At 37.1% G+C, this 27,503-nt stretch overlaps 1 long non-coding RNA gene across 1 annotated transcript; it reads right to left on the bottom strand.

Moving 5' to 3' along the window:
• Positions 1-1,274: 1,274 nt before the first annotated feature.
• Positions 1,275-23,490, bottom strand: LOC128292850 (uncharacterized). The gene is made up of 3 exons (XR_008282804.1): positions 23,304-23,490; positions 22,347-22,388; positions 1,275-1,464 (listed from the first exon to the last, which is right to left on the bottom strand). It is a non-coding gene; the product is annotated as an uncharacterized LOC128292850 (long non-coding RNA).
• Positions 23,491-27,503: the final 4,013 nt, after the last annotated feature.

Genomic DNA, 27,503 nt, shown 5'->3' with positions numbered 1-27,503 from the left:
GTGTATATTAAGAGATATTTGAATTTTAGTAAGACAGGGTCAAAGAGATTTTTGAATCCCCTATTCTGAATTTATAAATTCACTAAAAATTGTATAAAAAGAATTATACAATTGAATTCTAGATTCCTTAGTGAATCTACTTTCAAGAGAAACAAACGGCATGGTTAATTGAATTCTGTACAGGGATAAAATTGATTCGTAGTGAGGAGAGGTCAGAGAGTTGAACAGTGCAATAGGGGAAACTTTAACTAATAAACTGTACTAATTAACTAGACTAAAAATTCTGGAAAAAAATTAGTAAGAAGATATATGAGTCTAGTTTTAGGAAAAATTCATGAATTTAAATTTTGAGTTTTTTTACCCGAGTTATGATTTATTTAGTGACTATGATGCAAGTGGGCAGTTTTATAAGGAATAATGAAATAAATTGTTTTGATTTGTCTAAGTATTCGAAAAATTTTTAATGTTCCCGATTTGACCCCGAACCGTTTCAATTGCATGTTTTAGGGTCTCGAGTGTCCTTTTTAGGGACATATTGAATGAATGTAAATAAATTAATTTTAAAAGCAAATTTTATGCCCCGAATTAGTAAGTTAAGTCAGGTAACGCCTCGTACTCGACTCGGGCGACGGTCTCAGGTAAGGGGTGTTAGATTTATTGGTATTAGAGCAAAGGTTTAGTCAGTTCTCAGAATATTCAGTGTGAGTAAGCGTCTAGCTATACTTTCAATTGAAGCCTTCATACGATTCCCCATATATAGGAAATCCTTAGTTGGGTTTGTGGTCTGGATTGATAGGTATCCTTGAATCATGTTGGATACATGAGTAGTAGAACCATTGTAGCACCCCAAACCCGGCCCAGAAGTTATGGCCGGATCCGGCATGCCACATAAAAAATGTAAAAAAAAAAAAATTCCATTCTAAGTCCAGAAAATCGTACTTGATGTTCAAAAGATTAATTCATTAAAGGTTAAAGTGAATGGAAGCTGTGCACCAAGTAGGAAACCGGAAAAGAGGTGGTGAGTCCATCGGACTGCTTAAGTACCAAGCTCCTTTCGGATCCAATCCTAGACATGAATACCGCCATTGCCACACTTTAACGTCATGGATATTTCTAGGAAACCGATTTGATTAAGTCATTTTTAGGAAAAGTGATTAATTTTGGAAAATACTTTCATTGCGGAAGCTTTGCTTGTTGTCGTGTTATTTTGAAATCAACTGTTGTTTTTGAAAACGCGCCCTAAAGCTATCCTATTTCAATAGTTAAAATAAGTATTACTTATCTTAGTAATACATATAAAAAAAACCATCAAAAATAAATAAGCGGCCTTATTACATTTAAAAACCCAAAACTTCAAACGTAAATAAAAGGATGTCCAGTTCACCAGAAGAAAATCAAACTTTCAGAACAGGTGGCCACTCTGAATTCCCTCACAGCTCCAAGCCCACTATGGTTGGGGATTACCTACGTGGATGAAAATAAAAGGGGTGAGTTTGGGGAAACTCAGCGTGTAAATTAACCCAACCATAGCCTATATTAACTAAAATTACCTGGAGGGAATAAGTTGTATCACAACTTGCGAGAATTGTACTGGTGGCCTGGACTTAAGCGAGAAGTAACGGAGTTTGTAGGAAAATGTCTGACATGTCAACAAGTGAAAGCTGAGCATCAATTACCTTGTGGACTGTTACAGCCAGTGAAGATACCACTTTGGAAGTGGGAGAGGGTAACCATGGACTTTGTGAGTGGGTTGCCTTTGACACCATCAAAGAAAGACTCGGTGTGGGTGATTGTGGATAGGTTGACCAAATCAGCCCATTTCATACCTGTACGTACTGACTTTTCGCTTCAAAAGTTAGCCAAGCTGTATGTGGCGGAGATTGTACGACTTCATGGAGTCCCAGTTTTGATTGTCTCTGACCGGGATCCCAGATTCACATCTCAGTTTTGGCAAAAGATGCATGAGGCATTGGGGACGCGATTGAACTTTAGTACGGCTTTCCATCCCCAAACTGATGGTCAGTCAATGAGGGTTATTCAGATTCTAGAGGACATGTTGAGGAGATGCGTGATTGACTTTCGAGGTAGTTGGGAGGATTACTTGCCGTTAGCAGAATTTGCGTACAATAACATTTACCAGGCGAGTATTTGAATGGCACCGTATGAAGCACTATATGGACGAAGGTGTCGTACACCTAGTTGTTGGACTGAATTAGGAGAGCGACAAATTCTTGGACCAGAGTTGGTAGCTGATACTGAGGATAAGGTAAGAATAATTAGGGACCGGTTAAAAGAAGCATCTGATAGGCAAAAGTCGTATGCAGATTTGAAGCGTAAGGAGATTGAGTACTCAGTAGGTGATATGGTCTTCTTAAAGTTTCCCATGTTTCACTGTTTGACTAATCTGACCACTCTTCATTACGAATCAAATTTCTCATTGTAAAGAATTCAAAATATGTTCTTGTTTATTTCATTAGAAACTAGACTCAATAAGCTTTAATTACATAATTTATTCAGCTTCTAATTCATCTCCCACAATTTATGGTGATTTTCCAAATTCACGTTCTATCGCGATGTCCCAAGCAGATTTATTACCAAATCACTCTTTCACACATACCTTGCATGCATGTTATTTAAACATGTATATCACCAATCAATCATCACATATCTATGATTTTACTTAAGTATAATCTCCATTTCATCATTTGAAAGCACAACATGTTAGCTGATTTTTCCCTTTAACATCTAAGGCACATGCATACTCATTTGTTTGGCTCAACTTCACCTATCTTCCATTTTTCATCAAAAGAACATGAAACAACAACCATTTCCTTCATTTTAATTCATGACTAAATGCTCACAACACAACTAAAAATCAAAATATAATTCAAGAGTTAAGGTAGAATCAAGAAGAACTCATGAACCTTAAAATAGAAGCAAGGTACCAAAAACTTACCTTCAATTTTCTTCCCCAAGTGACCAAACATTCAAGAGCTTTCTCCTCTCCTTTCTCTTCTCTAACTTTCGGCTATGATGAGCAAAGATGGACAAAACTTTGTTCTTTTCACCCCTTTTTCTTTTAATAAAATTTCATATTTCATCCATTTAATTCTTTAATACAAAAGACATGAAATTTCTATCATGGAACATTTACCTAACCCATTATCATGGAACATTTACCTAACCCATTATCAATTTGTACCATAATTATGGATATCAAGTGCACATTTTGTCTATAACAACATGATGGCTGGCCACTTCATGTAAAATGGGAGGTTTGTCATGTAAATCCTCCGATTTTGCACTCCTATTTATTTGGCCACTTCAATTTAGCCTATAGCATTTTCAAACATTTTCACATAGGTCCTATTTCATAATTTCACCCCCTTTTTCTTATGGAACAAAAAAATTAACTAAAATTGCCGGGTTCTATCTTATGCTTGGGCCTTCTAGAGGCCCAAACCCGGCCCAGAAGTTATGGCCGGATCCGACATACCACATCAAAAACGTTAAAAAAAAATTTCCATTCTAAGTCTAGAAAATCGTACTTGATGTTCAAAAGATTAATTCATTAAGGGTTAAAGTGAATGGAAGTCGTGCACCGGTAGGAAACCGGAAAAGAGGTGGTGAGTCCATCTGATCGCTTAATACCAAGCTCCTTCGGATCCAATCCTAGACATGCATATCGCCATTGCCACACCTTAACGTCATGGATATTTCTAGGAAACCGATTTGATTAAGTCATTTTTGGAAAAGTGATTAATTTTGGAAAATACTTTCATTGCGGAAGCTTTTCTTGTTGTCGTGTTATTTTGAAATCAACTGTTGTTTTTGAAAATGCGCCCTAAAGCTATCCAATTTCAACAGTTAAAGTAAGAATTACCAATCTTAGTAATACATATTAAAAACCATCAAAAATAAATAAGCGGCCTTATTACATTTAAAAGCCCAAAACCTCAAACGTAATTAAAAGGATGTCCAGTTCACCGAAGAAAATCAAACTTTCGAGCGGGTGGCCACTCAATTCCCTCACGACTCCAAGCCCACTATGGTTGGGGATTTCTGCGTGGATGAAAATAAAAGGGATGAGTTTGGGAAACTCGTGTGTAAAATAACCCAACCATGGTCTAAATCACTCAACCCACGAAATGAATAAGTTGGCCTTAGCCGAATGTAATTCGAATAAAGCCCATAGGCCCATAGCGTAACGTAGCAGATATTACATGTTTATGCGTAAACCCAACCATATCCAACCGTATACACTCCGTACCAACCTTACACCGTGTGGGAGACAACTCGACCCACCCAACCGCTACACACCATAGAATTTGCAGCATGGCTGCTGATGAATAATGTGACAGAGTCACCAGATACAGATAATCGTGGCAGAGCCACCAGAACAGATATATGTGGCAGAGCCACCAGAACAGATATATGTGGCAGAGCCACCAGATCAGATATTTGTGGCATAGCCACCAGAACGCTTCCTCTATAATATAACCCATGTCCCCATGCAACTGATATATAATCATGGCATACATCATACAGAATCAGATCGTCATGCTTTTCAGTCAAAATTAACCCTAGGGGTATAACGGTAATTTTGCACCTAGGGGCATAACAGTAATTTTCCATACATAGGGGTATTATAGTAATTTAGCTACTTTTAGGGTTTTCATGTATATCCTAACTTTTACGTACTATCGTAACACTTACATCAAGATACTTACGAATTGGGCCGTTGGCCCATGAAGCCCAAATTATCAAAATGTACGAAATCGCGTGTCTGCAGGTTTATTACTTTAGATTACCAAATATACAAACCCAACTATCTTACGAGCATTCAGACACTCGCAAATTCCCAAAATACTGACTTTTCGGCATTTCGCTTTTCGGCTTTTGCCAATCTAGTCTATGAGAGGGTATCAGTTACACACCTGTTTGCGACGATATGTTGACGAGATCCACACACGAACCGCCTACAATTGGATTACTAACACGTTAATCTAACTATTCAAATACAAACTACGTATTAACCCTTACAATATTCGGCCAACCACACCTACAGATCATAGTAAGCTTATAAGAAATCAATAAGCAACTCATTAACAAATTTTTGTCAATTTTTACCACATAATCATAATTTCACTGCAAGCTGTCTTCCTGAGCAACAGTCACTAAATCATTTATAACTGGAGCTAAGAAACTCCAAATCAAGTGCCGTTAATTTTCCTTGAAAATAGACTCATATATATTCTATTCGTAAAATTTTCAGAATTTTTGGTTTAGCCAATCAATACCAGATTTTTCTCAAAGTTTCCCATGTTTCACTGTTTGACTAATCTGACCACTCTTCATTACGAATCAGATTTCTCATTTTACAGAATTCAAAATATGTTCTTGTTTATTTCATTAGAAACTAGACTCAATAAGCTTTAATTATATAATTTATTCAGCTTCTAATTCATCCCCCACAATTTATGGTGATTTTCCAAAGTCACATTACTGCTGCTGTCCCAAGTAGATTTATTACCAAATCACTCTTTCACACATACCTTGCATGCATGTTATTTAAACATGTATATCACCAATCAATCATCACATATCTATGATTTTACTTAAGTATAATCTCCATTTCATCATTTTAAAGCACAACATGTTAGCTGATTTTTCCTTTAACATCTAAGGCACATGCATGCTCATTTGTTTGGCTCAACTTCACCTATCTTCCATTTTTCATCAAAAGAACATGAAACAACAACCATTTCCTTCATTTTAATTCATGACTAAATGCTCACAACACAACTAAAAATCAAAATATACTTCAAGAGTTAAGGTAGAATCAAGAAGAACTCATGAACCTCAAAATAGAAGCAAGGTACCAAGAACTTACCTTCAATTTTCCTCCTCCTAATGACCAAACACTCAAAAGCTTTCTCCTCTCCTTTCTCTTCTCTAACTTTCAGCTATGATGAACAAAGATGGACAAAACTTTGTTCTTTTCACCCCTTTTTCTTTTAATAAAACTTCATATTTCATCCATTTAATTCTTTAATACAAAAGACATGAAATTCTTATCATGAAACATTTACCTAACCCATTATCATGAAACATTTACCTAACCCATTATCATGAAACATTTACCTAACCCATTATCATGGAACATTTACCTAACCTATTATCATGGAACATTTACCTAACCTATTATCAATTTGTATCAATTTGTACCATAAATTATGGATATCAAGTGTACATTTTGTCTACAACAACATGATGGCTGGCCACTTCATGTAAAATGGGAGGTTTGTCATGCAAATCCTCCTATTTTGCACTCCTATTTATTTGGCCACTTCAATTTAGCCTATAGCATTTTCAAACATTTTCACATAGGTCCTATTTCATAATTTCACCCCCTTTTTCTTATAGAACAAAAATTAACTAAAATTTCCGGGTTCTATCTTAAGCTTAGGCCTTTTAGAGGCCCACTAACATAATTAAACCTATGCCAACATTCACAGGATTCCCGAAAATTCGGGCGTTACAACTCTACCCTCCTTAAAGAAATTTTGTCCTCAAAATTTACCTAATCCAAACAGATGAGGGTATTGCTGTTGCATCGTCTCTTCTGGCTCCCAAACTCAGAAGTTTCCCCTTCCTTAACTTGTTGAAAACGAGCGACCAAAGGCTCATCGTTCAACTGTTTTTCCTTAATCTGATCCACCCAGGTTGGCCTCACTTGCAACTCAGCCAACAGACTTCCATCATCATACAGACTTAGACGGGCAAACATTACTCTCAGATCAGATACAGCTCTACGACTTAGATCAGATATATCTGTTGCATGGGGACATGGGTTATATTATGGAGGAAGCGTTCTGGTGGCTATGCCACAAATATCTCGATCGGTGGCTCGCCACAAATATCGATCTGGTGGCTCGCCACATATATCTGATTCGGTGGCTCGCCACGATTATTCAGATCTGGTGACTCTGTCACATTATTCGCTCAGCGCCATGCTGCAAATTCGTGGTGTGTAGCAGTTGGGTGGGTCGAGTTGTCTCCCCACAAGGTGTAAGGTTGGTACGGGGTGTATACGGTTGGATATGGTTGGGTTTCGCATAAACATGTAATATACATTACGTTCGCTATGGGCCTATGGGCTTTATTCAATTGCTCGGCTAAGGCCAACTTATTCTATTTACGTGGTTTGAGTGATATAGGCTATGGTTGGGTTAATTTACACACTGAGTTTCCCCAAACTCACCCCTTTTATTTTCATCCACGCAGGTAATCCCCAACTATAGTGGGCTTGGAGTTGTGAGGGAATTCGGAGTGGCCACCCGTTCTGAAAGTTTGATTTTCTTCTGGTGAACTGGACATCCTTTTAATTACGTTTGAGGTTTTGGGCTTTTAAATGTAATAAGGCCGCTTATTTATTTTTGATGATTTTTAATATGTATTACTAAGATAGGTAATACTTATTTTAACTGTTGAAATTGGATAGCTTTAGGGCGCGTTTTCAAAAACAGTAATTAATTTCAAAATAACATGAAAACAAGCAAAGCTTCTGCAATGAAGATATTTTCCAAAATTAATCACTTTTCCTAAAAATGACTTAATCAAATCGGTTTCCTAGAAATATCCATGACGTTAAGGTTTGGCAATGGCGGTTTGCATGTCTAGGATTGGATCCGAAGGAGTTTGGTACTTAGCGATCCGATGGACTCACCTCCTCTTTTCCGGTTTCCTACCGGTGCATGACTTCCATTCACTTTAACCCTTAATGAATTAATCTTTTGAACATCAAGTACGATTTTCGGACTTAGAATGGAAAATTTTTTAACGTTTTGATGTGGCATGCCGATCCGGTCATAACTTCGGGCGGGTTTGGGGTGCTACATTTAGTGGTATCGAGCCTAGGTTGCAACAACTCTGTGGAATGGGTTTACAAAACAAAAATTTTCGAAAGAAAAAATTTTATAAAGAATGCGAAAACTCGATTTTCAAAATTTAGATCTTTAGAAAGTGGCATTCAATCTCCTACCAAGCACGTAAGTATTACTCGAACTTTTTCGAATATTTTCCTGAATTATCTATCATCAGATGAAACCCTACTAGGAGACTCTAGATAGGATGATTTCAAACCATAGGAAAATCGATAAGAGATCAAATCGTAGCTAGATTTCGATTCTGCGAAAACAAACTTTGAATTACTGTTTGATTCATAGAACATCTGTAATAAACACTGGAATATTGAATTGATGCATAAAAATTCGTAATCAAGATAAATCGATATGAGTACGAGAGCTACTCGGGGAAGAGGCCGTGGTCGAGGCCGAGATAGTACTCAAGCTGGATCTTCGCCTTCTGAACACATACCCACTGGAGTAGCACGACCACCACCGACGGATGAGAATGGGCCGTATGATCGGGCCGCCGAGGATGATGCCCTGTCACAGACAATGCTTCGTGTTCTGGAAAGGGTTGCCGGAGCAAGTTCGGGCAACGAAATTCAGGGATATATTTCTGAATGACTTCGGGACTAACGGAACGGAGATCTTTAAGGGCATGTCTGGTATAGCCCCGAATGTGGTAGAATATTGGTTAGAGGCCACGGAACGAATTATGGACGACTTGGACTGCTCTGAAGAGATTGTGAGTGGGGTATCTGTACTAAGTCCCTTGGGTCACTCGGTTAGGGTAGACAAACTATATAGGAATGTACCCTTAGAAACTCAAGGCAAGGTTTTTCCTGGAGATCTGATGGAGTTACCGTTCGGAGAGTTTGACCTCATTCTGGGAATGGATTAGCTTGTTAAGCATAAGGCGACTCTGGATTGTGCTGCTAAACGAATGGTGTTAAGAACTACAAAGGATGAGGAGGTTATGGTGATAGGTGAGAGAAGGGATTATTTGTCCAATGTGGTGTCGGCATTAAGAGCCGAAAAGTGGATTCGGAAAGGTTGTGAGGCCTAATTGGTATTTGTAAGTCAGTCGGAAGAGAAGAGACTGACAGTGGATAAGGTTAGGACCGTAAAGGAGTTCCAAGATGTTTTTTCGGAGGAGCTTCCAAGATTGCCTCCGAATCGAGAAGTTGAGTTTGGAATAGACTTGTTGCCTGGAATGGCGTCTGTGTCTATCGCACCGTATAGGATGGCACTGAAGGAATTAGTAGAGTTAAAAGCTCAAATTCAAGAGTTGTTGGATAGGGGCTTCATTAGGCCAAGCGTGTCTCCATGGGGAGCACCGGTGCTATTCGTGAAGAAGAAGGATGGTACAATGCGGATGTACATTGGTTATCGCCAGTTGAACAAACTGACGATTAAAAATAAGTGTCCACTGCCAAGGATTGATGATTTATTTGACCAACTTAGAGGAGCTTCGGTATTTTCCAATATTGACTTTCGATCTGGATACCATCAGTTAAGGGTAAAGGAAGTGGATATCCATAAGACAGTATTCAGGACTCGGTATGGTCATTACGAGTTTCTGGTTATGCCATTTGGACTGACGAACGCTCCTACAGCGTTTATGGATCTGATGAATCGCGTGTTCCAACCATTTTTAGATCAGTTCGTAGTGTCTTTATTGACGATAACCTGGTATATTCTGAAACTGAAACGAAACGTGATAAGCATCTCCGTATAGTGCTGTAAGTATTAAGGGAGAAGGAACTCTTTGCGAAGTTCAGCAAGTGTGAATTTTGCTTGAGGGAGGTAACCTTCTTAGGACATGTGGTCTCTGCTGAGGGGATTAAGGTGGACCCACGAAAAATTGAAGCGATTTTGGAGTGGAAGCCGCCTAGGTCAGTGTCGGAAATACGGAGTTTCCTAGGACTGGCAGGATACTACAGAAGGTTTGTGGAAGGTTTTTCTGTGATGGCAGCACCTCTGACAAAATTCATAAGAAAAGGAGTACTATTTGTATAGACTGAGAAGCAGTAGGAAGCTTTTGAGAAGTTGAAGAAAGTTCTGACTAAAGCACCTGTGTTGATTCAGCCGGAGTCTGGGAAGGATTTTAGTGTGTACAGTGACGCATCACACGTGGGTTTGGGCTACGTGTTAATGCAAGAGGGTAAGGTGGTTGCATATGCATCGTGATGACTTAAGCCTCATGAAGGAAACTATTTGACTCATGATTTAGAGTTGGCGCAGTGATATTTGCACTTAAGATTTGAAGACATTACTTGTAACGGAGAAAGGTGTATTATATACACCGACCATAAGAGTCTTAAGTATTTGTTGACTCGAAGGAGTGAACCTTAGGCAAAAGAGATGGATTGAGTTGCTTAAGGATTATGACTGTTCAATCGAGTATCACCCAAGCAAGGCTAATGTGGTAGCCGATGCTCTAAGTTGTAGAGTCAGATGTCGATCCGAGAGCAAGTGTTTGCTCGTCTCGAGTCTCAGATGATGATGGAAGTCATTGGTGAGTTGCAAGTGAGGCCAACCTAGGTGGATCGATTAAGGAAAAACAGGTTGAACGATGAGTTTTTGGTCACTCGTTTTCAACAAGTTAAGGAAGGGGAAACTTCTGAGTTTGGGAGCCAGAAGAGACGATGCAACAGCAATACCCTCATCTGTTAGGTTTAGGTAAATTTCGAGGACGAAATTTCTTTAAGGAGGGTAGAGTTGTAACGCCCCAATTTTCAGGAATCCTGTGAATGTAGGCATAGGTTTAATTATGTTAGTGGGCCTCTAGAAGGCCCAAGCTTAAGATAGAACCCGGTAATTTTAGTTAATTTTTGTTCCATAAGAAAAAGGGAGTGAAATTATGAAATAGAACCTATGTGAAAATGTTTGAAAATGCTATAGGCTAAATTGAAGTGGCCAAATAAATAGGAGTGCAAAATAGGAGGATTTGCATGACAAACATCCCATTTTACATGAAGTGGCCAGCCATCATGTTGTTATAGACAAAATGTACACTTGATATCCATAATTTATTGTACAAATTGATAATAGGTTAGGTAAATGTTCAATGATAATAGGTCAGGTAAATGTTCCATGATAATGGGTTAGGTAAATGTTTCATGATAATGGGTTAGGTAAATGTTTCATGATAAGAATTTCATGTCTTTTGTATTAAAGAATTAAATGGATGAAATATGAAGTTTTATTAAAAGAAAAAGGGGTGAAAAGAACAAAGTTTTGTCCATCTTTGTTCATCATAGCTGAAAGTTAGAGAAGAGAAAGGAGAGGAGAAAGCTCTTGAGTATTTGGTCATTAGGAGGAGGAAAATTTAAGGTAAGTTCTTGGTACCTTGCTTCTATTTTGAGGTTCATGAGTTCTTCTTGATTCTACCTTAACTCTTGAAGTATATTTTGATTTTTAGTTGTGTTGTGAGCATTTAGTAATGAATTAAAATGAAGGAAATGGTTGTTGTTTCATGTTCTTTTGATGAAAAATGGAAGATAGGTGAAGTTGAGCCAAACAAATAAGCATGCATGTGCCTTAGATGTTAAAGGGAAAAATCAGCTAACATGTTGTGCTTTCAAATGATGAAATGGAGATTATACTTAAGTAAAATCATAGATATGTGATGATTGATTGGTGATATACATGTTTAAATAACAAGCATGCAAGGTAGGTGTGAAAGAGTGATTTGGTAATAAATCTGCTTGGGACAGCAGCAGTAATGTGACTTTGGAAAATCACCATAAATTGTGGAAGATGAGTAAGAAGATGCATAAATTATGTAATTAAAGCTTACTGAGTCTAGTTTCTAATGAAATAAACAAGAACATATTTTGAATTCTGTACAATGAGAAATTTGATTCATAATGAAGAGTGGTCAGATTAGTCAAACAATGAAACATGGGAAACTTTAAGAAAGATCTGGTATTGATTGGCCATACCAAAAATTCTGAAAATTTTATCGATAGAATATATATGAGTCTATTTTCAGGGAAAATTAATGGCACTTGATTTGGAGTTTCGTAGCTCCAGTTATAAATAATTTAGTGACTGTTGCTCAGGAAGACAGCTTGCAGTGAAATTATGATTATGTGGTAAACATTGACAAAAATTTGTTAATGAGTTGCTTATTGATTTCTTATAAGCTTACTATGATCTGTAGGTGTGGTTGGCGAATATTGTAAGGGGTTAATACGTAGTTTGTATTTGAATAGTTAGATTAACGTGTTAGTAATCCAATTGTAGGCGGTTCGTGGGTGGATCTTGTCAAGATATCGTCATAAAATGTGTGTAATCGACACCCTCTCATAGACTAGATTGGCAAAAGCGAAAAGTGAAATGCCGAAAAGTCGAGATTTTGGGAATTTTGAGTGTGCGAATGCTCGTAAGATAGTTGGGTTTGTATATTTGGTAATCTAAAGTAATAAACTGCAGTACGCGCGATTTCGTACATTTTGATAATTTGGGCTTAATGGGCCAAAGATCGGGTTCATGGGCCTACAGGCCCAATTCGGTAAGTATGCGCGGTAAGTGTTCTGATAGTACGTAAATAGTTAGGATATACATGAAAACGCTAAAAGTAGCTAAATTACTATAATACCCCTATGTTTGGAAAATTACTGTTATACCCCTAGGTGTAAAATTACCGTTATACCCCTAGGGTTTATTTTGACTGAAAAGCATGACGATCTGATTCTGTATGATGTATGCCATGATTATATATCATTGCATGGGGACATGGGTTATATTATGGAGGAAGCGTTCGGTGGCTATGCCACAAATATTCGATCTAGTGGCTCGCCACAAATATCGATCTGGTGGCTCGCCACATATATCTATTCGTGGCTCGCCACGATTATTCATATCCGTGACTCGTCACATTATTCGCTCAGCAGCCATGCTGCAAATTTTATGGTGTGTAGCGGTTGGGTGGGTCGAGTTGTCTCCCCACACGGTGTAAGGTTGGTACGGGGGTGTATACGGTTGGATATGGTTGGGTTTCTGCATAAACATGTAATATCTGTTCTATTCTGCTATGGGCCTATGGGCTTTATTCTGAATTCTGTTCTGGGCTAAGGCCAACTTATTCTATTTCTGTGGGTTGAGCTGATTTAGACTATGGTTGGGTTATTTTACACACTGAGTTTCCCCAAACTCATCCCTTTTATTTTCATCCACGCAGGTAATCCCCAACCATAGTGGGCTTGAGTCGTGAGGGAATTGAGTGGCCACCCGCTTTGAAAGTTTGATTTTCTTCCGTGAACTGGACATCCTTTTAATTACGTTTGAGGTTTTGGGCTTTTAAATGTAATAAGGCCGCTTATTTATTTTTGATGGTTTTTAATATGTATTACTAAGATAGGTAATTCTTACTTTAACTGTTGAAATTGGATAGCTTTAGGGCGCGTTTTCAAAAACAGTAATTGATTTCAAAATAACACGACAACAAGCAAAGCTTCCGCAATGAAAGTATTTTCCAAAATTAATCACTTTTCCAAAAAATGACTTAATCAAATTGGTTTCCTAGAAATATCCATGACGTTAAGGTGTGGCAATGGCGGTTTGCATGTCTAGGATTGAATCCGAATGGAGCTTGGTACTTAAGCAGTCCGATTGACTCACCACCTCTTTTCCGGTTTCCTACCTGGTGCACAGCTTCCATTCACTTTAACCCTTAATGAATTAATCTTTTGAACATCAAGTACGATTTTCTGGACTTAGAATGGAATTTTTTTTTAACGTTTTTGATGTGGTATGCCGGATTCGGCCATAACTTCTGAGTCGGGTTTGGGGTGCTACATTTAGTGGTATCAGAGCCAAGTTGGCCTCACTTGCAACTCAGCCAACAGACTTCCATCATCATACAGACTCAGACGAGCAAACATTGCTCTCAGATCAGATACAACTCTACGACTTAGAGCATCGGCTACCATATTAGCCTTGCTTGGGTGATACTCGATCAAACAATCATAATCCTTAAGCAACTCAATCCATCTCCTTTGCCTAAGGTTCAGCTTCTTCTGAGTCAACAAATACTTAAGACTCTTATGGTCAGTGTATATAATACACCTTTCTCCGTACAAGTAATGTCTCCAAATCTTAAGTGCGAATATCACTGCTGCCAACTCTAAATCATGAGTCGGATAGTTCCCCTCATGAGGCTTAAGCTATCATGATGCATATGCAACTACCTTACCCTCTTGCATTAACACGCAGCCCAAAATCATGTGTGATGCGTCACTGTACACAGTAAAATCCTTCCCAGACTCCGGCTGAATTAACATAAGTGCTTCAGTCAGAACTTTCTTCAACTTCTCAAAAGTTTCTTGCTGTTTCTTATTCCATACAAACGGTACTCCTTTCCTTATGTGTTTTTTTAGAGGTGCTGCCATCACAGAAAAACCTTCCACAAACCTTCTGTAGTATCGTACCAGTCCTAGAAAACTCCGTATTTTTGACACTGACCTAGGCGGCTTCCACTCCAAAATCACTTCAATTTTCCGAGGGTCCACCTTAATCCCTTCGGCAGAGACCACATGTCCTAAGAAGGTTACCTCCCTCAACCAAAATTCACACTTGCTGAACTTCGCAAAGAGTTCCTTCTCCCTTAACACTCGCAGCACTATACGGAGATGCTCATCATGTTTCGCTTCAGTTTCAGAATATACCAAGATATCGTCAATAAAGACGACTACGAACTGATCTAAAAATGGTTGGAACACACGATTCATCAGATCTATAAATGATGCAGGAGCGTTCATCAGTCCAAATGGCATAACCAGAAACTCGTAATGACCATACCGAGTCCTGAATGCTATTTTATGGATATCTGTCTCCTTGACCCTTAACTAATGATATCCAGATCGAAGGTCGATCTTGGAAAATACAGAAGCTTCTCTAATCTGGTCGAATAGATTGTCAATCCTTGGCAGTAGATACTTATTCTTAATCGTCAGTTTATTCAACTGGCGATAATCAATGCACATTCGCATCGTACCATCCTTCTTTTTCACGAATAGCACTGGTGCTCCCCATGTAGACACGCTTGGCCTAATAAAGCCCCTATCCAACAACTCTTGAATTTGAGCATTTAACTCTACTAATTCCTTCGGTGCCATCCTATACGGTGCGATAGACACAGACGCCATTCCAGGCAACAAGTCTATTCCAAACTCAACTTCTCGATTCGGAGGCAATCCTGAAAGCTCCTCCGGAAAAACATCTTGAAACTCCTTTACGATCCTAACCTTATCCTTTATCGGTCCCTTCTCTTGGTGACTTACAAATACCAATTAGGCCTCACAACCTTCCGAATCCACTTTTCGGCTCTTAATGCCGACACCACATTGGACAAATAATCCTTCTCTCACCTATCACCATAACCTCCTCATCCTTTGTAGCTCTTAACACCATTCGTTTAGCAAGCACAATCCGAGTCGCTTTATGCTTAACAAGCCAATCCATTCCTGAATGAGATCAAACTCTCCTAACGGTAACTCCATCGATCTCCGGAAAAACCTTGCCTTGAGTTTCTAAGGGTACATTCCTATACGTTTGTCAACCCTAACCGAAAGTGACCCAAGGGACTTAGTACAGATACCCCACTCATAATCTCCTCGAGCGGTCCAAGTCGTCCATAATCCGTTCGTGGTCTCCAACCAATATTCCGCCACATTCGGGGCTATACCAGACACGCCCTTAAAGATCTCCGTTCCGTTAGTCCCGAAGTCATTTAGAAATAGATCCCTGAATTTTGTTGCCCGAACTTGCTCCGGCAACCCTTTCCAGAACACGAAGTATTGCCTGTTACAGGGCATCATCCTTGGCGGCACTATCATACGGCCCATTCTCATCCGTCGGTGGTGGTCGTGCTACTCCAGTGGGTATGTGTTCAGAAGACGAAGATCCAGCTTGAGTACTACCTCGGCCTCGACCACGACCTCTTCCCTGAGTAGATCTCGTACTCATATCGATTTATCTTGATTACAAATTTTTATGCATCAATTCAACATTCCAGTGTTTATTACAGATGTTTTATGAATCGACGATAATTCAAAGTTTGTTTTACGAATCAAGTCTAATTCTGATTTCAGATCTCTTATCAGATTTTCCTATGGTTTCAGTATCACCCTATCTGGAGTATCTTAGCAGGATTTCAGTACAGACAGATAATTCAGGAAAATATTCAGAAAAGTTCAGAGTAATACTTACAGACTTGAGCCGGAGATTCGAAATGCCACCTTCTAAAGATCTAAATTTTTGAAATCAACTGTTGTTTTTGAAAACGCGCCCTAAAGCTATCCAATTTCAACAGTTAAAATAAGTATTACCTATCTTAGTAATACATAAAAAAAACCATCAAAAATAAATAAGCAGCCTTATTACATTTAAAAGCCCAAAACCTCAAACGTAATTAAAAGGATGTCCAGTTCACCAGATCAGATATTTGTGGCATAGCCACCAGAACAGATATATGTGGCAGAGCCACCAGATCAGATAATTGTGGCATAGCCACCAGGACGCTTCTTCCATAATATAACCCATGTCCCCATGCAATGATATATATAATCATGGCATACATCATACGTAATCAAATCGCCATGCTTTTCGGTCAAAATTAACCTACGGGTATAACAAGTAATTTTGCACCTAGGGGTATAACAATAATTTTTCATACATAGGGTATTATAGTAATTTAGCTACTTTTAGGGTTTTCATGCATATCCTAACTATTTACGTACTATCAGAACACTTACTGCAAATACTTACTGAATTGGGCCCGTTGGCCCATGAACCCGATCTTTGGCCCATTAAGCCCAAATTATCAAAATGTACGAAATCGCGTCTGCGCTTTATTACTTTAGATTACCAAATATACAAACCCAACTATCTTACGAGCATTCGCACACTCGCAAATTCCCAAAATACTGACTTTTCCGCATTTCAGCTTTTCGGCTTTTACCAATCTAGTCTATGAGAGGTGTCAATTACACACCTGTTCGCGACGATATGCTGACGAGATCCACACACGAACCGCGTACAATTGGATTACTAACACGTTAATCTAACTATTCAAATACAAACTATGTATTAACCCCTTACAATATTCGGCCAACCACACCTACAAATCATAGTAAGCTTATAAGAAATCAATAAGCAACTCATTAACAAATTTTGTCAATGTTTACCACATAATCATAATTTCACCGCAAGTCGTCTTCCTGAGACAGTCACTAAATTATTTATAACTGGAGCTACGAAACTCCAAATCAAGTGCCGTTAATTTTCCATGAAAATAGACTCATATATCTTTTATCCATAAAATTTTTAGAATTTTTGGTATGGCCAATCAATACCAGATTTTTCTTAAAGTTTCCCATGTTTCACTGTTTGACTAATCTGACCACTCTTCATTACGAATCAGATTTCTCATTGTACAGAATTCAAAATATGTTCTTGTTTATTTCATTAGAAACTAGACTCAATAAGCTTTAATTATATAATTTATTCAGCTTCTAATTCATCTCCCACAATTTATGGTGATTTTCCAAAGTCACGTTACTGCTGCTATCCCAAGCAGATTTATTACCAAATCACTCTTTCACACATACCCTGCATGCATGTTATTTAAACATGTATATCACCAATCAATCATCACATATCTATGATTTTACTTAAGTATAATCTCCATTTCATCATTTTAAAGCACAACATGTTAGCTGATTTTTCCCTTTAACATCTAAGGCACATGCATGCTCATTTGTTTGGCTCAACTTCACCTATCTTCCATTTTTCATCAAAAGAACATGAAACAACAACCATTTCCTTCATTTTAATTCATGACTAAATGCTCACAACACAACTAAAAATCAAAATATACTTCAAGAGTTATGGTAGAATCAAGAAGAACTCATGAACCTCAAAATAGAAGCAAGGTACCAAGAACTTACCTTCAATTTTCCTCCTCCTAATGACCAAACACTCAAAAGCTTTCTCCTCTCCTTTCTCTTCTCTAACTTTCAGCTATGATGAACAAAGATGGACAAAATTTTGTTCTTTTCACCCCTTTTTCTTTTAATAAAACTTCATATTTCATCCATTTAATTCTTTAATACAAAAGACATGAAATTCTTATCATGAAACATTTACCTAACCCATTATCATGAAACATTTACCTAACCCATTATCATGAAACATTTACCTAACCCATTATCATGAAACATTTACCTAACCTATTATCATGGAACATTTACCTAACCTATTATCAATTTGTATCAATTTGTACCATAAATTATGGATATCAAGTGTACATTTTGTCTACAACAACATGATGGCTGGCCACTTCATGTAAAATGGGAGGTTTGTCATGCAAATCCTCCTATTTTGCACTCCTATTTATTTGGCCACTTCAATTTAGCCTATAGCATTTTCAAACATTTTCACATAGGTCCTATTTCATAATTTCACCCCCTTTTTCTTGTGGAACAAAAATTAACTAAAATTTCCGGGTTCTATCTTAAGCTTGGGCCTTTTAGAGGCCCACTAACATAATTAAACCTATGCCAACATTCACAGGATTCCCAAAATTTGGGGCGTTACAACTCTACCCTCCTTAAAGAAATTTTGTCCTCGAAATTTACCTAATCCAAACAGATGAGGGTATTGCTGTTGCATCGTCTCTTCTGGCTCCCAAACTCAGAAGTTTCCCCTTCCTTAACTTGTTGAAAACAAGCGACCAAAGACTCATCGTTCAACTGTTTTTCCTTAATCGATCCACCCAGGTTGGCCTCACTTGCAACTCATTAGCAGACTTCCATCATCATCTGAGACTCAGACGAGCAAACATTACTCTCGGATCGATCTGACTCTATGACTTAGAGCATCGGCTACCACATTAGCCTTGCTTGGGTGATACTCGATCGAACAGTCATAATCCTTAAGCAACTCAATCCATCTCCTTTGCCTAAGGTTCAGCTCCTTCTGAGTCAACAAATACTTAAGACTCTTATGGTCAGTGTATATAATACACCTTTCTCTGTACAAGTAATTTCTCCAAATCTTAAGTGCAAATATCACTGCTGCCAACTCTAAATCATGAGTCAAATAGTTTCCCTCATAAGGCTTAAGCTATCTTGATGCATATGCAACCACCTTACCCTCTTGCATTAACACGCAGCCCAAACCCACGTGTGATGCGTCACTATACACAGTAAAATCATTCCCAGACTCCGGCTGAATTAACACAAGTGCTTCAGTCAGAACTTTCTTCAATTTCTCAAAAGCTTTCTGCTGCTTCTTAGTCCAACAAACGGTACTCCTTTCCTTATGAGTTTTGTGAAAGGTGCTGCCATCACAGAAAAACCTTCCACAAACCTTCTGTAGTATCCTGTCAGTCCTAGGAAACTCCAGTATCAAAAGCCCGACCTAGGCGGCTTCCACTCCAAAATCGCTTCAATTTTTCGAGAGTCCACCTTAATCCCTCAGCAGAGACCACATGTCCTAAGAAGGTTACCTCCTCAACCAAAATTCACACTTCTTGAACTTCGCAAAGAGTTCCTTCTCCTTAATACTTACAAAGACTATACGGAGATGCTCATCATGTTTCGCTTCGATTTGAGAATATACCGGGATATCGTCAATAAAGACAACTACTGAACCGATCCAAAATGGTTGGAACACACGATTCATCAGATCCATAAACGCTGCAGGAGCGTTCGTTAGTCCAAATGGCATAACCAGAAACTCGTAATGACCATACCGAGTCCTGAATGTCATCTTTTGTATATCTGCCTCCTTGACCCTTAACTGATGATATCCAGATCGAAGGTCAATCTTGGAGAATAAAGAAGCTCCTCTAAGCTGGTCGAATAGATCATCAATCCTTGGCAGTGGATACTTATTCTTAATTATCAGTTTGTTCAACTGGCGATAATCAATGCACATCCGTATTGTACCATCCTTCTTCTTCACGAATAGCACCGGTGCTCCCCATGGAGACACGCTTGGCCTAATAAAGCCCCTATCCAACAACTCTTGAATTTGAGCATTTAACTCTATTAACTCCTTCGGTGCCATCCTATACGGTGCGATAGACACAGGCGCCATTCCAGGCAACAAATCTATTCCAAACTCAACTTCTTGGCTCGGAGGCAATCCTGGAAGCTCCTCCGAAAAAACATCTTGGAACTCCTTTACGGTCTTAACCTTATCCACTGTCAGTCCCTCCTCTTCCGACTGACTTACAAATACCAATTAGGCCTCACAACCTTTCCAAATCCACTTTTCGGCTCTTAATGCCGACGCCACATTAGACAAATAATCCATTCTCTCACCTATCACCATAACCTCCTCATCCTTTGTAGTTCTTAACACCATTCGTTTAGAAGCACAATCCAGAGTCGCCTTATGCTTAACAAGCCAATCCATTCCCAGAATGAGGTCAAACTCTCCGAACGGTAACTCCATCAGATCTCCAGGAAAAACCTTGCCTTGAGTTTCTAAGGGTACATTCCTATACAGTTTGTCAACCCTAACCGAGTGACCCAAGGGACTTAGTACATATACCCCACTCACAATCTCCGCAGAGCAGTCCAAGTCGTCCATAATCCGTTCTGTGGTCTCCAAGCAATATTTCGCCACATTCGGGGCTATACCAAACACGCCCCTAAAGATCTCCATTCCGTTAGTCCCGAAGTCATTCAGAAATAGATCCACAATTTCGTTTCGAACTTGCTCCGGCAACCCTTTCCAGAACACGAAGCATTGCCTATTACTGGGCATCATCCTTGGGGGCTCTATCATACGGCCCATTCTCATCCGTCGGTGGTGGTCGTGCTACTCCAGTAGGTATGTGTTCAGAAGACGAAGATCCAGCTTGAGTACTACCTCGGCCTCGACCACGGCCTCTTCCCTAAGTAGCTCTCGTACTCATATCGATTTATCTTTATTACGAATTTTTATGCATCAATTCAATATTCCAGTGTTTATTACGGATGTTTTATGAATCAGACAGTAGTTCAGAGTTTGTTTTCGCAGAATCGAAGTCTAGCTACAGTTTCAATCTCTTATCAGATTTTCCTATGTTTCAGTATCATCCTATCTAGAGTGTCCTAGTAGGGTTTGATGCAGACAGATAATTCAGAAAATATTCAGAAAAATTCAGAATACTTACAGACTTGGCCGAGATTGAATGCCACCTTCTAAAGATCTAAATTTTGAAAATCAAGTTTTCGCAATCTTTATAAAATTTTTGTTTTCAAGATCTAAATTTTGTAAACCCATTCCACACCGAAATTTGTTGTAACCTAGGCTCGATACCACTAAATGTAGCACCCCAAACCCGCCCGAAGTTATGGCGGATCCGCATGCCACATCAAAAGCGTTAAAAAAATTAATTTCCATTCTAAGTCCAGAAAATCGTACTTGATGTTCAAAAGATTAATTCATTAAGGGTTAAAGTGAATGGAAGCTGTGCACCAAGTAGGAAACCGGAAAAGAGGTGGTGAGTCCATCTGACCGCTTAATACCAAGCTCCTTCGGATCCAATCCTAGACATGCATCTTGCCATTGCCACACCTTAACGTCATGGATATTTCTAGAAAACCGATTTGATTAAGTCATTTTTAGGAAAAGTGATTAATTTTGGAAAATACTTTCATTGCGGAAGCTTTGCTTGTTGTCGTGTTATTTTAAAATCAACTGTTGTTTTTGAAAACGCGCCCTAAAGCTATCCAATTTCAACAGTTAAAATAAGTATTACCTATCTTAGTAATACATATTAAAAACCATCAAAAATAAATAAGCGGCCTTATTACATTTAAAAGCCCAAAACCTCAAACGTAATTAAAAGGATGTCCAGTTCACCAGATCAGATATTTGTGGCATAGCCACCAGAACAGATATATGTGGCAGAGCCACCAGATCAGATAATTGTGGCATAGCCACCAAGACGCTTCCTCCATAATATAACCCATGTCCCTATGCAACAGATATATATAATCATGGCATACATCATACAGAATCAAATCGCCATGCTTTTCAGTCAAAATTAACCCTACGGGTATAATAGTAATTTTGCACCTAGGGGTATAACAGTAATTTTCCATACATAGGGGTATTATAGTAATTTATCTACTTTTAGGGTTTTCATGCATATCCTAACTATTTACGTACTATCAGAACACTTACCGCAAATACTTACTGAATTGGGCTCGTTGGCCCATGAACCCGATCTTTGGCCCATTAAGCCTAAATTATCAAAATGTACGAAATTGCGCGTACTGTAGTCTATTACTTTAGATTACCAAATATACAAACCCAACTATCTTACGAGCATTCGCACACTCGCAAATTCCCAAAATACCGACTTTTCGGCATTTCAGCTTTTCGGCTTTTGCCAATCTAGTCTATGAGAGGGTGTCAGTTACACACCTGTTTGCGACGATATGCTGACAAGATCCACACACGAACCGCCTACAATTGGATTACTAACACGTTAATCTAACTATTCAAATACAAACTACGTATTAACCCCTTACAATATTCGGCCAACCACACCTACAAATCATAGTAAGCTTATAAGAAATCAATAAGCAACTCATTAACAAATTTTTGTCAATGTTTACCACATAATCATAATTTCACTGCAAGCTGTCTTCCTGAGCAACAGTCACTAAATTATTTATAACTGGAGCTACAAAACTCCAAATCAAGTGCCATTAATTTTCCATGAAAATAGACTCATATATCTTTTATCCATAAAATTTTCAGAATTTTTGGTATGGCCAATCAATACTAGATTTTTCTTAAAGTTTCCCATGTTTCACTGTTTGACTAATCTGACCACTCTTCATTACGAATCAAATTTCTCATTGTACAGAATTCAAAATATGTTCTTGTTTATTTCATTAGAAACTAGACTCAATAAGCTTTAATTACATAATTTATTCAGCTTCTAATTCATCTCCCACAATTTATGGTGATTTTCCAAAGTCACATTACTGCTGCTGTCCCAAGCAGATTTATTACCAAATCACTCTTTCACACATACCTTGCATGCATGTTATTTAAACATGTATATCACCAATCAATCATCACATATCTATGATTTTACTTAAGTATAATCTCCATTTCATCATTTTAAAGCACAACATGTTAGCTGATTTTTCCTTTAACATCTAAGGCACATGCATGCTCATTTGTTTGGCTCAACTTCACCTATCTTCCATTTTTCATCAAAAGAACATGAAACAACAACCATTTCCTTCATTTTAATTCATGACTAAATGCTCACAACACAACTAAAAATCAAAATATACTTCAAGAGTTAAGGTAGAATCAAGAAGAACTCATGAACCTCAAAATAGAAGCAAGGTACCAAGAACTTACCTTCAATTTTCCTCCTCCTAATGACCAAATACTCAAGAGCTTTCTCCTCTCCTTTCTCTTCTCTAACTTTCAGCTATGATGAACAAAGATGGACAAAACTTTGTTCTTTTCACCCCTTTTTCTTTTAATAAAACTTCATATTTCATCCATTTAATTCTTTAATACAAAAGACATGAAATTCTTATCATGAAACATTTACCTAACCCATTATCATGAAACATTTACCTAACCCATTATCATGAAACATTTACCTAACCCATTATCATGAAACATTTACCTAACCTATTATCATGGAACATTTACCTAACCTATTATCAATTTGTATCAATTTGTACCATAAATTATGGATATCAAGTGTACATTTTGTCTACAACAACATGATGGCTGGCCACTTCATGTAAAATGGGAGGTTTGTCATGCAAATCCTCCTATTTTGCACTCCTATTTATTTGGCCACTTCAATTTAGCCTATAGCATTTTCAAACATTTTCACATAGGTCCTATTTCATAATTTCACCCCCTTTTTCTTATGGAACAAAAATTAACTAAAATTGCCGGGTTCTATCTTAAGCTTGGGCCTTTTAGAGGCCCACTAACATAATTAAACCTATGCCAACATTCACAGGATTCCCGAAAATTGGGGCGTTACAACCATAATCTAACCACTAAGTATTATTATTAACTTCAATTAAGTTTAATTCGAAACATACAAAAACATAAAATTTACCTTTCTTTTCGAACCAAACTTTATGTTTTGGCAAATCTTTTTGATAGTGTCCTTTCTTACAAAAGTGACAATTATCTGCCATTTGTTCCTTTTTATCGCCATTAGAAACATTGACAGGAAAGTTTTTCTTCTTCTTAAACTGATTGGTTGTTCTTTAAGTCTTTTGCCAGCTCCTTTATCCATAAGGTTGACGGAATTACTTATTTGACTCTTTAACCTTGCTTTCTCCTAATTGAGCTTACTAGTCAATTCATTCACATCCTACTTATATTTAATAATGTTACAATTAATTTGAAATGGCTTATAATTCGGAGGTAATGAGTTCAATATGAACCATACTAAAAAAGAGTCATCCACGTCATCCCTAGGGTTTTTAACCTTACTGCAATATTAGTCATCACGATGATATGTTCTTGCATTCCCCTCGATCTATCATTCTTCATGGTCATGAGTTGTGCCATTAAAGTACCAACTAGTGACTTATCCGTAGAACGAAACGTTCTTCCACAAACATAAGATATTCTTTTGCACTTTCAGTTTGTGGAATTGTAGTTTTGATATTGTTAGCAATAGTCATTCACAAAAATATAAGGCTCAATTTGTTTGATCATTCTCATTGTTTATGGTATAACATATCTTCCTCGCTGTTTGAATTAATAATAACAACAAGTCTATCTTCTAATAGTGCCAAGTCAAGATCCAAGACACCTAAATGGAACTGGACTTGTTCACTCCATTCAAAGAAGTTTAACTCATTAAATAAGGAAACAAATGAAACTTGCAAATGAAGAGAAATAGTTGCAAAATAATGCATAAAAGGAAAACAATACATAAATGCTCAAATATTGAATTCAGATTGCAAATAATCCAAGTATATCCCAATTTTCTTTTGGGTAGATACTAAAATATACCATCAATAAATGTTAATAATCTTTATGGACAAATAAATAATTTTCATCAAATATACACGTTGTATTTGGACATTCAAATATACATATCTAACAAAAATATTAATTTATCACCATAATTTTCACTATTCATAGAATAAATAATTTCCCTTTAGGCAAATTCTAAAGTTCTAATAAGTAGTGAAAGTCAATTATCCATTTTCCATCATAGGCATTTAATTAATTGCATGAATATTGATATTTTTATATACATGATTTAATTGACATCTATGAAAACTTTCAAAATTTGACCACTTGGATTACTTAATATACATCTGTAAACTCCAAAATGTAGATATTTAAGCACTCTTTTATTTATAAATTATGCTAATTCCAAGTAAAAATATAACACTTTTGTGGTTTTATACTTAATTTCATAATATTTTGTTATTTCCATAGGAATGTGTTAAGTTTACGAATTTTATGCTAAATACATATTATTTTGTTATTTTTGTTGCTTAATTGGGTTAAGGGAAATGACGGTGGAATTTTGGTTGTATTTAGGTCTTAGATTGGTACATGTTGAAAGAATGATAAATGCAATCACATGAATTTCAATTGGTGATAATCCAGAATTAATTCCAAAAAGGCCCAATATTACCTAAATAAGAAGCCCAAAACCAAATTGATTTACCCAAATTTATCAGAAAATAAGTTGGCAAAATTCACTGCTAAAATTAGCAGTCCTAACCAACCTTTCAAACTCCCAAATATAGCATATATGACCCAATATTGCACCAAATGAAATCAGCATGAAAACTTCCTTAAAAAAAGGCCTTCAACCATCCATCTACTGCTAAAAATAGCAGTTAAAAACCATTGCATTTGGACCACATATTGGTCGGCCACACAAGGAGAGAGTAAAGCTAACTTCCTTGCTAAAAATAGTGAGGAAGACTGAACGAGAACCAAAGGAAGAGGGAATCAAGGAAACTTTCTTGTTAAATTTAGTAAGGAAGACTTAGTCTTCCACCATACAAGGGACGACATAAAGCATGGAGGTTATGGAAGATTTGTTTGCTATTTTTGGCATGGGCACATAAGCTATAAAAGGAGACTTCCATTCATTATTTAATTAGTGTTGATTAAATTAACATGTTCTCGCAAATAATTTTGAGTAGTGTTGATTTAATTGACATGTTCACGTTGCCGTTTTAGCTAAGATTCTGACTTTCATTAATTATGCTTGTTTTGATATGTAAATTCGTTTTCAACAAGAAATTAGAAAATTGAGTTTTAATTAATAAAATTTATAAAAAATGATTGAAAAGAAAAAGAAAACAATAATTCTCACTTCAACAATCCAACTTTTCCTATTACCATTTTAAATTTTAAAGTCAAATTCGGTCTCTTTTTATTTTCCTAATAAATTCAGATCCACGACTTTAGAAATATTTAATTTGTGACATCAAATTCTTGCACCAATACGGATTAACCCCGCAACCTACAGCTTGGCTCCATCATTGCAGCAATACCAACCAAATGTAATGGATTGATATTTACACAAAAACGATTATTTATTATGGGAACAACACATTGTCACCTATACAAATCACTGCACTACAAATTAAGTTCCTTGGTAGGTTTCCAATGGAAGGAAGCAGTGGGAGACTAGCTTCCTTATTACGTTTCCAATTAGGGGTGAGCAAAACTCGATTCGACTCAAAAAAATTAAAAAAAATTCGAATTTCGAGTTAAACGAATCGAGTTATTCGAGTCAACTCGAATTTTTTTTTCAAATTTCGAGTTCGAATCGAGTTGAGTTTTCGAATTCAAATAACTCGAATAATTCGAATATTAAACATAGTATTTTACATTTTTACCCCAAACTCCCAAACCTTTTTACTTTTCTCTCAAAACTTTTACTCCTTCCTACTTTCCCCCCAAAACTTTTACTCCTCTTCTATCCCAACCCCCCAATCTACCCAAAATCCATTTCCCACCAAAATTTTACTCTCCCATTTACTTTTTCCTCAAAATTTTACTCCCAAAAACTCTCAAAATTTTTTATTTTCCCCCATAATTTTTACTCTCTCCCACTTTCCCCCTAAAACTTTTACTTCCTTCCAATCTCACCTCCCATCTTCCCCAAATCCATCCCCCCAATTTTTTTTTAATATTTTCCTCCAAAATTTTACTCCCCTAATTACTTTCCTCAAACTTTTATCCTCAAAACTTTTATTTTCCCCTAAATTTTGCTTCTCACCTTTTACTCTCAAATAAAAATCAAAATTATTCAAAAAAATACTAAACATAAATAGTAATAATTTTATTTATTTCTACTATTTATATTATTAAATTAAATTTCACATTTTATATTGTTTATATTATTAAATTGTTTAGTCATATTGAATATTTATATTAAAATTAAATTATTAATTATGCCATTAAATATTCATGTTAAAATTTTATATTGGTATTCACATTTTATCTTTAAAATAACTTTTATTAAAAATTATATTTTTACATTTAATATATTTTTAATTTCAAAATACATAGTGACAAGAATCTAAAGATAATTGAAAA

This window comes from Gossypium arboreum, chromosome 5 (genome assembly GCF_025698485.1).
Source record: "Gossypium arboreum isolate Shixiya-1 chromosome 5, ASM2569848v2, whole genome shotgun sequence".
NCBI lineage: Eukaryota > Viridiplantae > Streptophyta > Magnoliopsida > Malvales > Malvaceae > Gossypium > Gossypium arboreum.
The sequence above is the reverse complement of the archived record's forward strand: the minus strand, read 5'-3'. Positions and strand labels throughout refer to the sequence as shown.